The 12,950-nt window shown below is 41.8% G+C and overlaps 1 protein-coding gene across 10 annotated transcripts in view; it reads right to left on the reverse strand.

The window, feature by feature from the left end:
* CTNND1 (catenin delta 1) overlaps positions 1 to 12,950 on the reverse strand; it is a 52,827-nt gene that overhangs the window by 26,141 nt on the left and 13,736 nt on the right. Inside the window, exon 2 of one of the 10 annotated variants that reach the window (XM_079928680.1) lies at positions 12,300 to 12,353. The exons of the other annotated variants lie outside the window; for them this stretch is intronic. The gene's annotated coding sequence lies outside the window, so the exon portion shown is untranslated. The remainder of the gene's footprint in view (positions 1 to 12,299; positions 12,354 to 12,950) is intronic. 10 annotated transcript variants of the gene reach the window in all.

Below are 12,950 nucleotides of genomic sequence, written 5' to 3' on the forward strand. Positions count from 1 at the left end.
TAGAAATTACCCAAGGTCTCAGTTAATAGCAAATTTTGAACTTAAGTCCAATATAAAATGGACAGTCCAGCACCTCTCTCTTACAACTCTTAAGAGCTTTCTACCCAAACATCACAGGAAAAAGGGAAAAGAAAAAATTTCCATTTATCTTTAGGTTAAAGGGTTATCCATAATGTCTACAAATAAGAAATAAGTGGGAGAAAAGAAGTAAATGGGAGGAAAAAGAAAGCATATGTGGGGGAAGAGAACGAAGCAGTTAGGCAAGATATATAGTACCCCACCTCACAACTCAGAGACTTGAGAGTCTTCTCCATGCCAAACATACACATCATAAGAAAATTATACTATAGACCAGAATCTGCAAACCATTAACTGATGTTGGCAGTTAGAATCAGGGAAGCCTTGAGACTACAGGCCAACGTCTTTACAGGCTGGCCACTTACTATGGATTACACTTGTCCTCACTTAAAAAAAGTTCATCGGGAATTTCCTGGTGGTCCAGTGGTTAGGACTTGGGGCTTTCACTGTCGTGATCCCGGGTTCAATCCCTGGTCAGGGAACCAAGATCCTGCAAGCCAAGCTGCACAGCCAAAAAATAAAAAAAGATCATCAAGGAATTGCCAGGGTGAGGGAGAGGAGCAAAGTGAACAAGTGAACCTTGCAATTCCCCAACAGTAGATTTTCTCAGAGTAACTGGTTTTACTCTTTTTTTTAAAAAAATAAATTTATTTTATTTATTTTTTTATTTTTGGCTGCATTTGGGTCTTCGTTGCTATGTGCAGGCTTTCTCTAGTTGCGGTGAGCAGGGGCTACTCTTCGCTGCGGTGCACGGGCTTCTCGTTGCGGGGGCTTCTCCTGTTGCAGAGCATGGGCTTCAGTAGCTGCGGCGTGTGGGCTTCAGTAGTTGTGGCACGAGGGCTCGGTAGCTGTGGCTCACAGGCTCTAGAGCGCAGGCTCAGTAGCTGTGGCACATGGGCTTAGTTGCTCCACGGCATGTGGGATCTTCCCGGACCAGGGATCGAACCTGTGTCCCCTGCATTGGCAGGAGGACTCTTAACCACTGCGCCACCAGGGAAGCCCTGGTTTTACTCTTAACAAGCCATAGGTCCTATAGACCTACGAGTCTACAACAAGGCTCCCACATTCAAGCAATGACAACAGTAAACATTCAATCTCTTCTGTAAGAATTCTGAACCAGAAGAAGTTGAATTAAATCAAATACCCAGAAAGACCAAACAGTCTGACAATGCCAACCAGGTAAAAGAGGAAAAGAAGAAAGTCACTTGCCAATAGCACAGTCCCCACAATGACTTGTTCTACTGTAAATTGGCCATAGAAATATAATTTGAAATTTTAATTTTTAGAGGTTAAGAACATAAACTTTGGAATCACACTGACTGCGTTCAAATCCCAGCTCCATTGCTTCTTAGCTATATGACTTTGGGCAAATCTCTCTAATCCTCAGGTTTCTTTTCTGTAAAATGGGAAAAATAAAATACACAGGGTGGTTGTGATGATTAAACGAGACAATCCATGGAAAGTACTTAGAAAATGTCTTGACGCACAGAAAGCTACTGCTACCAATACGATACTATTACAAACAGTTAACACAAGAGACTAGAGTTTTGGTCGTGTTGTTAGGGCTTTTGAATAAACCACACGTCTCCACATGTTCCCCTCTCCCACTTACTGTAGCTCTGTAAACTACAGGAATCCTTCACACTCTTAAAGGGAAAAAAAAAAAAAAAACTAAACTCCAGGCCAGGGGTCAAAAGACCCGGAGTTCAAGTCCTGGCTCTGCCGAAAACAAATTGTGAGACCTTGGAGAAGTTATAAATAACCCCTGTAAGTTTTACTTTTTATTACTTTTCAGAGTTTAGCTTTAATGGGCTAATATATGTAAAACTACAGGCTGGGTAACTCTGAACGTGTCTGCCGCCTCCATGCACTTCAGAGAAGTATATCCAAAGAGATGAGCAGGATCAGGCATAGAGGCCTCTGCGGAAAGCAGAAAAGTTACGTGTCTTCAGATGGAGAACTCTAAACCCCGAAAAATAGTCTTTGGGTTCTTAGGAAAGAAGTGTTATCTTCTGTAGAGCCAGGTCCAAACGCAGCCCTCTTCACTTCTTCCTATTTCTTCATTATGAAATCAAAACCAATTTTGATTATCCCTTTGATTATCAGAAAGTTTTTTTGATTATCAGAAAGTTATCCCTTCCCTCTAAATGCAATGATAAGCAAAATTCCTCTTCTACATCACCCTAGGGATTTCAAACTGCTTTTTTAAAAAGCACACTGAGCCTTCTATTAAAGAATACCAATCAATAAAATATAGCACCTGTAACACTACAGAACTGTATTACATAACATTCAAACCAAAAAAGGTAGGTCTTCCAAACACCGAAAAGGCATTCATTTGCGTTAACTGGCATTTGCCGCAAGTTCAAAGCAATTAATGCTGTTCAACCACAAACAGAGAAAATTGGCACCTTATTTTTAAATCAAAAGGAATGTGTTTTGTCAATAGTTTTTCTATGGCTTCTTATCACAGAGTGCTTATACCAAAGTCCAAAGTCTTAGTACTCCACCCACCACTTGAAGTTCCACCATCCAAAGCTTAGAACAATTCAAAGCTCAGTCAGAACAACTCTCATATTTCTCCCTGCTGGAAAAACTCACTCCCACGCTAACCCCAAGTCTCTGAACGTGACTTGCAATAAGATGGAGAAAGGACTCTGCTCACTTCACAGTCTCATGTCAACTGGGCACTTCTCAGAATTACAAAACTTGACATTCCAGAAATGGCATTGTCTTAGGTGTTTAGCAGTTTCTGTGCTTCCCTGGGGATCTGCTTTATGATAGGCTCAGCTTCTCCACTTAAGAGCACTCAAAAGGCTGACTGAAGGAGTCTCAGTTTTACAAGGAAGGACTAGGTCTCACTGTGTCCAACACAAATCTGATGAATTAAGGGAGTCTCCGGCAAATCACCCTCCTCTTAGGAAGGAGTGATCATTCTATCTCATTGGAGTTTCAGAGAAAAAAGGGAAAATAAATATATGAAAGGATTTTTTTTTTTAAAGAAATACTTGTTACAAGGCGGCTGAGCTAGCAATCTCTATAGGTCACTAGGACACCGTAAACATTCTAGTTACCTGTCAGGATTTAAAGTTTTTACTGTGACTTTAAAAGGAAAAAAAAAAAAATCACCTCCACCGTCTTGACCCTAAATTCAGAAACCAGATGGAACATTCTTCTTGCTCTCTTTTCCCCTCCCAAGTATTCTGGGAACCCCCCAAACCATAAGATACTAAAATGTCTAAATGCTAGACTGGCTTTGAAGCAAAGGAAGGGTGTGGCTCTCAGCTCCTGAGGGGGCCCAGGACTGAAAGGGTATGGAAAGAAACAAAACCTGCTTCTCTCTGGAGAGTGTATGACACACACACAGGACTGGTCTAACAAGCCCTTCTGATCTCTCAGGCCAGGCCACCTCCTTCTCCTCCCCCACCACCCACGTGCCTCTCCAAGGCCTTCCACTGGGACAGATAACACTGAATTTTCTCTCAATCCTGAGCCTCTGAGACACATCAAGTTACTTACCTGTATCCCTGTTGCAACCCTGCCAAAGGCACCTCACGCAGCCTTATAAGGAGAAAGCAGAGCTTTAGGGAGAGGCCAATAAGGAAACAAAGATAAGAAGGAGGGGCAAAAAACAGAGGGAGGTGTCAGACTGGAGGAAGGGGAGAGGCCAAATGCCTTTCTCCATTCTACAAAAGAAGGGGAAAAGAGAGGAGGTCAGGTATACAATGGGAAATTAGAAAAAGTCTAGTCAAAATGGAACAGTAGTGTTTAACTCCTGTCATAAAAGAGAAATCCTAAAATTAACTAGGACACCTTACACTCTTCCCTACCCTAGGCTAGAAGGAAAAAATTCATGGAAAAAAAGCTTAACCTTAAGGTTTACTAGAGGCCACCCAACTGTCTGAGCTCACAGTCCTTTTTTAAAGTGGCAGCTTCTCACCAAACCTCCTAACTTTCTATCCCTGGCATTCCCACCATCTCTCTGCCCATCATTTGAAGATGACTTGGAAAAGCTGAAAGCATGTAACTGAATCATAGTTACAGTCCAGCTTCCTAAGAAAGCCCTGAGCCCTGAAGAGAGCAACAAGACACCCCTTCCATTAGGTTTAGAGTATGCCTCCCTTTTGAGACAAGCAAGAGAGAGAAGGTGTGAGTCTATGAAGAAATCATAGGAAATATGAAGGTCCTATTTCAGCTCAGGGCAGATAGCTGAAGGAAATGTTTCTCCCTATCTAAAAGAAGAAAATCTGACCTTACAGGGGGAGAGAAGTTGTGAGTCATTAATTACTGACCTCCCCCTATAAATTTTCACAGATACTCTTCCCAACAACCTCTGAGGTAATGTTGGCCCCTTTTATAGATGAGTAAACTGTGCATCAGAAGTACTGGCTTCCCTGGTGGCACAGTGGTTAAGAATCCACCTGCCAATGCAGGGGACACAGGTTCAAGCCCTGGTCCGGGAAGATCCCACATGCCGCGGAGCAACTAAGCCTGCGCGCCACAACTACTGAGCCTGCGCTCTAGAGCCCACAAGCCACAACTGCTGAGCCCGCGTGCCACAACTAATGAAGCCCCTGTTCGTAGAGCCAGTGCTCTGCAACAAGAGAAGCCACTGCAATGAGAAGCCCGCGTGCCGCAACTAGAGAAAGCCCGTGTGCAGCAACAAAGACCCAATGCAGCCAAAAATAAATAAATTAAATTTAATTAATTTTTAAAAAAGTATTCACAAAAAAAAAAAAAAAGTATTCACTATCCCGCTCAAGGTCATCATATAACTAGTAAGTGGTAGAAACGCATCTCTTCTACTCCAAGTCCATGTTCCTTCTCCTTGATAGAGTGAAATGAGTATGAACTTTCTACGCTTCCTGTGGTTAAAAGTCATTCTAACTCAAATAGAGAAGGTGACCAAAAGTAAATTTTGGGGGGGAGGGGGGAGGGGAGTGAGAAAGGATGAGGTGGAAGCACCTAGACCTTTGCGTATTGCCTTCATTCTAAAGAGCAAGACCTCACTCAATTCTGGAGAAGAACAGCCAGAATTGAGAAATACCTTAGATTTCCCATTTTAAAAGGAAAAAGAACTCAGGAGAAAAGGTGAGAGGAGCAAAAGTAATGGTATTACTTGGTACACAATCACCTACTTTTCCACTGACTGGCCCGCTATAGAAATCTGACTACGTGCCACATTCTCTAATCACAGCTCAAGAAAGAAATCTAATCACAAACATCCCTACTCTCATTTTTAACGTGACATCTCACTAAACCAAAAGCAAAGATCAGATCAGAGGTGGGGTGGGAAACAGAAGGAACTAGAAGCAGGGAAGACTGTGCTAGCCAGCATCAGAACAGAGGGGAGGGATTGTTCTAGCGGTATGTTAGCAATCTGCCTCTAGGGCAGCTGTCCTCCTGGGTAATCAAAGGCCGGCTTGTGCGTGTGCTCAGGGACTAGCCAGCCTGGCAAGAAGCTGAGGACTCAGCCACCCAATCCACAAAGTGAGAAGAGATGCCTGTTTCACAGCTGGAATGGAGGGCAGGGAAAACACAAAACAAGAGGAAAAGGCAGCGGGAGGGGGTGGGGGGCGGCGGGCGGGGACAGAGAATGTTACAGGTGCTATTTCAGTCTAGACAGAGGAGAAAAAAAAAATCCTAGGAAACTACCAACCATTCCCTAGTTAAGCGCAAACAGAGAATTGCCAGTACCTCTCAATACTAAAATAAAAAATGGGTAGGTTTCTCCAGCTCTGTATGTAGTAAGATGTCAACTGGAAGGATGAGACCTAAAATGTAGGGGCCCGGCATTGCCTGGTTCTCTCTATTCCTTTCAGACTCAACAAGGTATCTGCAATATACACAGTGAATAAACATAATACAAATAAACATCTATCTCCTTCTAAAATTCCTTTCTTAATTAAATCCTAGAGATCTGTAAATAATAGTAGCACACATAAAAGTCAGTGAGAGCCCCAATACTACGAGATCGAAGCCATTTATATAACTCAAGTGCTAAAACGCAAGAGGCCACAGTCAGAATTCACACTCCCTAATCCCTCGGAGTAGCTAGATGCTCTGAGACCCATTAGACACACAAAGGCTGCTCTCTTCTCAGTAGAGCCCTGTAGCAGGGCTGCTCTCCAGGGACAAAGAGATTTCACAGGAGAACCACAAAGACATCGCCCCTCTCCATTCCCCCACTCCCAGCTTTCTCACTTCCTGTCACAGTAGCACCAGACCACAGTCTCCCAGAAACAAACAAATACAAAGTGCTGGATTCTGGGCTTCAAGCCAACTGCATTCCAGGGCATCCTGTCTACCAATCACCAGCCAGAGCTCCCACTTTGCCCTGCTCAATTCCTTATCATGTTCAGGGAAAACAACCCTCCTCCCCGACCCAAGCCAACACTACACAGGACAAAGCTCAGGCCTTTAAGAATCATCAGAAAGATACTGTGTGAAGATCTAAGGGTTCAGAGGGGCTGAGGGGATTTTCAACATTCCCGCTTAGCTAGTTTCTTCACTTTGGGGGCCGCGGATCTTAAAACTGGTGTTATACTCAGCTCAGCTACGTGCGATACATCTCATAGAAAGCTTCATCGTGGCAATCTGATAACCAACCTGAATTCAGTCAATGGAATATTCCCACCTGGAAAAACTACTTCAGGACACATCCTCTGTCAACTTCTCTATCACCCATTTCTACTGTTTTCAAAGTCTTTCAAACTCTTTTCCCCACAAGCATAAAGCTGATTTTTTAAGAGGCCCCAAACAGAACAAACAAAGGCAGCAGACTCCACCCTACGAAGAGGCAGAATAGGTATCAGCAGATGCTAGGAGCAAAGTTATCTACTTCCCTAGGGAATGAAAGGAGGCCCACTAGGAATTGCACAGTAGTTCTTGCAGCAAAAAAAAGTCAACACAACAAACAGCTTTTCCCGCTCACTACTCCCCCTGGAGTGGATCAGGGGCTGTAGACTTGGAACCTCATCAGAAAAGAAAGCCTCCCTTCCTAGTAAGGGTCCGCAGCTGACACCAAGAATGGGATAAATGATACATTTTTCTGCTATCTTAAACAAGCCCACTGGACGTCAGCTCTAAACTTCAGAAGCAAAGATGCAGATAGAAGTCAAGCTCTATTTAGCCAAAGACTCTTGAAATCCAAAACAACACCCTTTGCCCCCAGGGCTCAATTCTTGCATAAAGCGTAGTATAAGGCTCAGCACAGAGTTCTCAAACCAGAGGGACATTCCAGGCAACTAACTAGTAATACACTATCATTTCTCATCTTTTCTCCTCCCTTTCTCCTACACTCCTTTCCCCTTCTTCTTGGATCTGCTAGAAGTACTCCATGCAGAAGCCTGATTCAGATAGTACATGCTGATGCAAAAGGAGATAAGTCTAAAACAGCACAATTAGAAGGAATTAGTCCATATCTGGCTATGATATAACCAGATGAAAGGAAGTGGGGCAGGTATATACACAATAGTCAGCCATTCTAGAACGGGATAGAAAAAAGAATATTGAGCAACACTACATTTTAGAACAGAACTTAACAGCAGGTCCTAGCCACTGCAAACTCTATCACTGAAGTACACACACAAAAAAGTTAGAGATCGCTTACCTAGCACTAAATCGGACTAACTCCCTTTTTCACTCAAGAATAATTTTAAAAATTAGTTACAATTGTTGGTATTCTTATCCAATTCTCCCTTATTCATAGCCCAGGCCAAATAAATCAGTCAATTAAGTACTACTGTGTGAGATGGTTATATAAAAAGCAGATAAAAATAGTAGAGTAGAAGAGTTTTCTGAGATACTTAAAAAAAAAAAAAAAAAGAGGGTTATAAAAGACACACCCCAGACAGAACTGGACACATCCGTATCAATGCTGCTACTGCTACTCCAAAAGGATGCTCCGCAGGTTCTCTGCCTCAAACTGAGTAGGTGAGACAAACTGCACGCTGACTCAGAAATACAGAAACCCACGATGGGAAGGAGGGAAGGAGACCAGTATAGCCAACTGATCGCAATTCAGCACAACTTCTTCAAAAGTCCTGGTCTACTTGTATCTCTGGCTGTTTGCAGACATTTAGAAAACCCAACCAAAGGAATAACAAATGGGTAAGGAGAAAGTCAATGGAAGGGCCCAAGACTTAAGCTGAATACTCAATGGTTGGAAAAGTATGAATTTGTTTTGCTATATAACTTCCCACGTACCCCCTTTCTCTCCAAGTCAGGCCCAAAGCTGAAAGAACTGGAGGGGAGGCAGAGAAAAGAATGTGATTGGGAAAAGGTTTTGCTGCATTCCAAGTAGCCAGCATCCCACATAGCATTAAGAGTGCCCAAGAATCCAATCCCACTACTGAGAGTTGCTAGGACTCTGCTAACACACATCCAATTCCTCTACCACCCTCCCCCTAAGCACCCTGAAAAGCAGCATAATTGAGATAGCTTGATGAAGGCGCCAGCTGTTTCCACCACTCTCCCTCCCCCCAACCCCAGAGACCACAGTTCAAACTCACATCAAACACGTAATACAATTGGCCAGTAGGAAGGAGAAGCCAGAACTAAAATAGCAGGAAGAGTGCCAACTGGCCCCACTTAGAAGGAATGCTTTCTTGGCTCAATTTAAAATAAGAAACTTTTGTCATCCACTCCCCTCTGCCCAATTATGTTCTCCTTTCCACAACCTACCCCTCAGTGTCAAATGGATTGCAGTTTCTTCCCTACAACTCCTTGATCTATTTTCAAATGTCAGGGAATACAGGGGAGGTATAAGGTTGAATGTAAAATAATGTCTGGGAGATTGGAAGCCTTCCTGGACTGCAACAGCCAAACCTAGCACAGGGCTATCACATAAGGGCAAGTAGACAGGAGCCCACAGAGCACCCATCACCATGTTACAAGCAAGGAAAGAAGGGAGCAAATGCTTGTGCTACTGAACATTGATGATAGCCCTATTTCCCATGGAACGAACAGCCAGCTGAAGTAGTAATGTGATCAGCCCCTCCCCCACCCATATTCTAAGTTGACCAGCATTAGCCAAGGAGGAAGGGAAGGAAGCCAGCACTTCCTTTTCAGACAGGAAGTAACATTGGCCCTTCCTGTCGAGTTTTAAACAAATTGTCCAGCTGAGTTTCAATGTTAACATCCTCTCCTGAATTTGTTCCACAATTTCAAAATGGAGAGGGGAAATGGAGATATGGTCTAAAAGTTTCCCTTCCCCCTAAGAGGCAAGTCCTCAATTCCATACTAAGTGCTGGCAGAATCCCCAAATCAGGCAGTGGCATCTGTAATTCCAAAATAATACGGGATACAGAGGTAGAAAACTTCAAATTAGCCACCTTCTTACCGTGTCTACTACCATGAACTATTCTTCTCTACTTCTTATACTAAGTAAATAACCACCCATCTGAGAAATCATATAGATATGTAGCTTAACTCAAATGTTCAGATCTTGTGGTCCTCAAGCCTAAGTGATCAGAATCACCTGGGAAGCTTTTTTAAAAATACAATCTCCCAAATCTACCTCCCCAACCCTCATACCTCAATTTCTGGAGGGAATGCCTCAGAATTCATGTTTGCAAAAAGCCCTCAAAGTGATTCTGAGAGTCAGCTACTGGGAACCACCGTAGTGGCCTATCCCTGACAACCTTCTGACCACCACATTCCTCTCCCAAAAAAGCATTAGTTATAAAATAAATTATCTGGACCTGCTTTACTATTCAGCAGACAGCTCATTGTTCAGTCTGGATTTGAAAGCATGGATTTAAATATATAAATGGCCAGAATGACACAATCCTAAATGCTATATTCTAGACTCAGAACCTAAAAGGAAGAACTGTCTCACTTTGGAATCCTGAGTTGCTACAGTGGTGGACATCCCTATTTACACTGCAGATTGGACAACCCCAATTTTTTTTTTTAATTTAACATACAGAGCTAGAATTTTTATTTAATAATATGAAAATCCAACCAAATCTTATTAAATATTTTTATAAAAATGAAACCATACACAATTCTAGGATTCAATGTTCATCTAGTTGCCAATATAATAATTTCATACTGCATGCATGTTGTCACATATGTACATATTTAAGAGTAATACGAGTTATTAATAATCTAAAATGTGCCACCATGTAACCTGCAACTGTTGTGAAGACAATGTACCAATTTGTAAACCCAGTTGTTTTTTAAATGACTCAGTTTAACTTTCCTCCAAGGAACAAAGAGCTGTGCCACATTTTCAAAGACTCTTCCACATTCCATCCCCAAAGAAGTCCGAAGTCCTAAATCTAGCATTCAAGACCCTAGATAATTTTAGCCCAGTTGACAATAGAAGTAACCAGAAACTCTGGATTCAAGTGTTACCTCTGACACTTATCCAAGTCACTAACTTCTGGTTTGAGTAAGGGCAAGTGAGTAGCAAGATGTTTTTAGAAGAGGCATAAAGAGAAATATTTCCACAAAGAAGCATGTCACTGAAGACTTAGGAAAGAAGAATGGCATGGCAAGACATACTTTCAAGACAACTACAAACATCTATAAATGCTGAAGTAATATACATCAAGCAGTTATTTAAAGCGACTTCAAAATTTGGGGGAACCTGATTGCCTAGAGTACTTCCTGCAAGATGATATACAGTTACCTGACCAAAGAGGAAGCGGATGGAAGGGGGAAAAATGTTTCCTGATTGAGGTCATGGCCCAAGGATGATATTATGTAACAGAATGACAACTAGATAGTTATAATTAAAAAGAAGAATAGAGGGTAACCAGGTCAAGTTCTAGGGCTAAACTCCTAACAGAGAGAGACAGAGAAATTCTTTCACTGAAGGACAGGCTAGCTAAACCAGAAATCTTGAGAGGGAAAGTAAGAATGGGTGATTCAAGACACAGCTACTCTGGTAATCAAATATCCTTTTACTTTCCATTATGGGGTTGCCACAGAACATCAATCACTAAACAGTTGGTGCTTCTTCTTCAATCCCACCAAAGCCAACCAGGCCAAGTGGTTCAGCAACACGCTTTAACAACCATTACTGCTTAAACACACGTATAGAAAGGGAAAAGAGACATACGGTTAGTTATCAGGACTGATCACGTCCCCTGATGTGCCAGACAGAAATGTGGATACGGTGACCTATAAAATGGTACCTGAAGCCATTTAATTCCAATGATTAGGGCTGCGGGGAAGCAGGAGCTTTTTGGTCTAATGAGCAAAACGAAAAGCAGCAGATAAGCGGGGTAGGCATAATATTTGGTCATAAACCAAATCAACAAATGTACTCAAAAGGAAACTCAATGTACTCAAAAAGAAGGCTGTCACTTCTACTATTCACAGAAATTTGAACCTGTAGATAAGAAGGTAGAGAAATAGATTTCTCTAGGGAAGAAAATTTTGATCTCCCATCGCAAACACATACAAGCTTATTCTAAGTAGTTGCCTTACTTTTATCATTCTCCAAGACAAGGGTCATCAACCTATGCAAATTCTGCTACTTTGCAAATTATGTGCTGACTATACTCACATGCAACTTCTACAATGGGACGAAGATGGAGGCTGGGCCAGGTGTTCCTTCAACTCCTTACAAAGCCTACACAAAAAATCGTTAACAGCTGTTGTCTCTGGGGTCTGAAGCGAGGAGACTTTTCTTGGTACCGTATAGTGCAGGAGGAGGTCCTACACTGTGTCCCCCCTTATCTCCAACACACACCCACTGGACCTCTCTGAACACATATACTGCCCCCATCTCTCTTGCTTGCTGGTAACAAACCAGCCTCAGGGCCTCTGCACTCTGTACCCATATCTTTAGGACTTCAATCTCTAATTTCTTAAGTCTCTTTCAAACATACCTTGTAAGTGAGGCCCTCCCTGACCACTCTGTATTAAACAACCTCACTTCCACCCCTGCACTTCTTATTTACCACCCTACATATTCTGCTTTATTTTTTTCTCAATAGTGTTATCACACTCTGACTTACTATATATTTACTTGCTTACTTAATATCTATCTCTTCCAACTAGAATGTAAGCTCTGTGAGGTCTATTTGGTGCATAGCAGGCTCTCAAATTTCTTTTGAATGAATGAATGAAGATGTTTTACTTTTTTAATGAAAACAAAAAGTTAAAGTTTAGAAAAATAAATCAGTATTATTTCATTTTTCTTTCTACACATTTTTTCTAACTGTGACCTTAGGCCCATCAATTGGGGTCTCCAGTAGCCTTACCTGCAGATTTGGCTGACCTTCAGCGGGGTAGACATTCAAATGGCCAATTCTGCCCTGGTTTACAAAGTAGTCAACAGAGAAGAGAAGAACAGAGAGGTTACAGTACTTCCCCCATTCCAACAAAGAAACAATGGAAAGAAATCAGATTGGCACCAATTTCTCCTTTAAAATAGACCACTCTATTTTTAAAAGTGTACTGAATATACACCAGCTACTTTATTTCAATGATATTTACTCCACTTGCAATGAAATGGGAACTGTAGGTGCCTTGACAAAAGTACCGAGAAGTTGACTTAATTTCTACCACAATGCCTTATAACCTCAACCACCAGAATATATTTTGGTTTTTCAAATGTAAGCTCCCTAAAACAAAAACCTTTTCACTCCACAAAGAGACCTCTCAATATGAGACCACATTCCAATACAGAACATGGGAAGCACACACAAAATTGACAATGTACTTTGGGAAAACTAAGTATCTTTTGCTCTACTGTCAACTGAACCAAAATGAGTAATTAATGAGTAAATGTGGATGAGATCTGAAAATCGAAAAAATAAAATCTTAATTACTAGAAGAAATCAATCTTCTTGAATCATAACATTTAATCCTAATCTAGACCTAATTGAAATAAACCAAAAGCAGTATCCTAA

The sequence above is a fragment of the Stenella coeruleoalba genome, assembly GCF_951394435.1.
Source record: "Stenella coeruleoalba genome assembly, chromosome: 8".
NCBI lineage: Eukaryota > Metazoa > Chordata > Mammalia > Artiodactyla > Delphinidae > Stenella > Stenella coeruleoalba.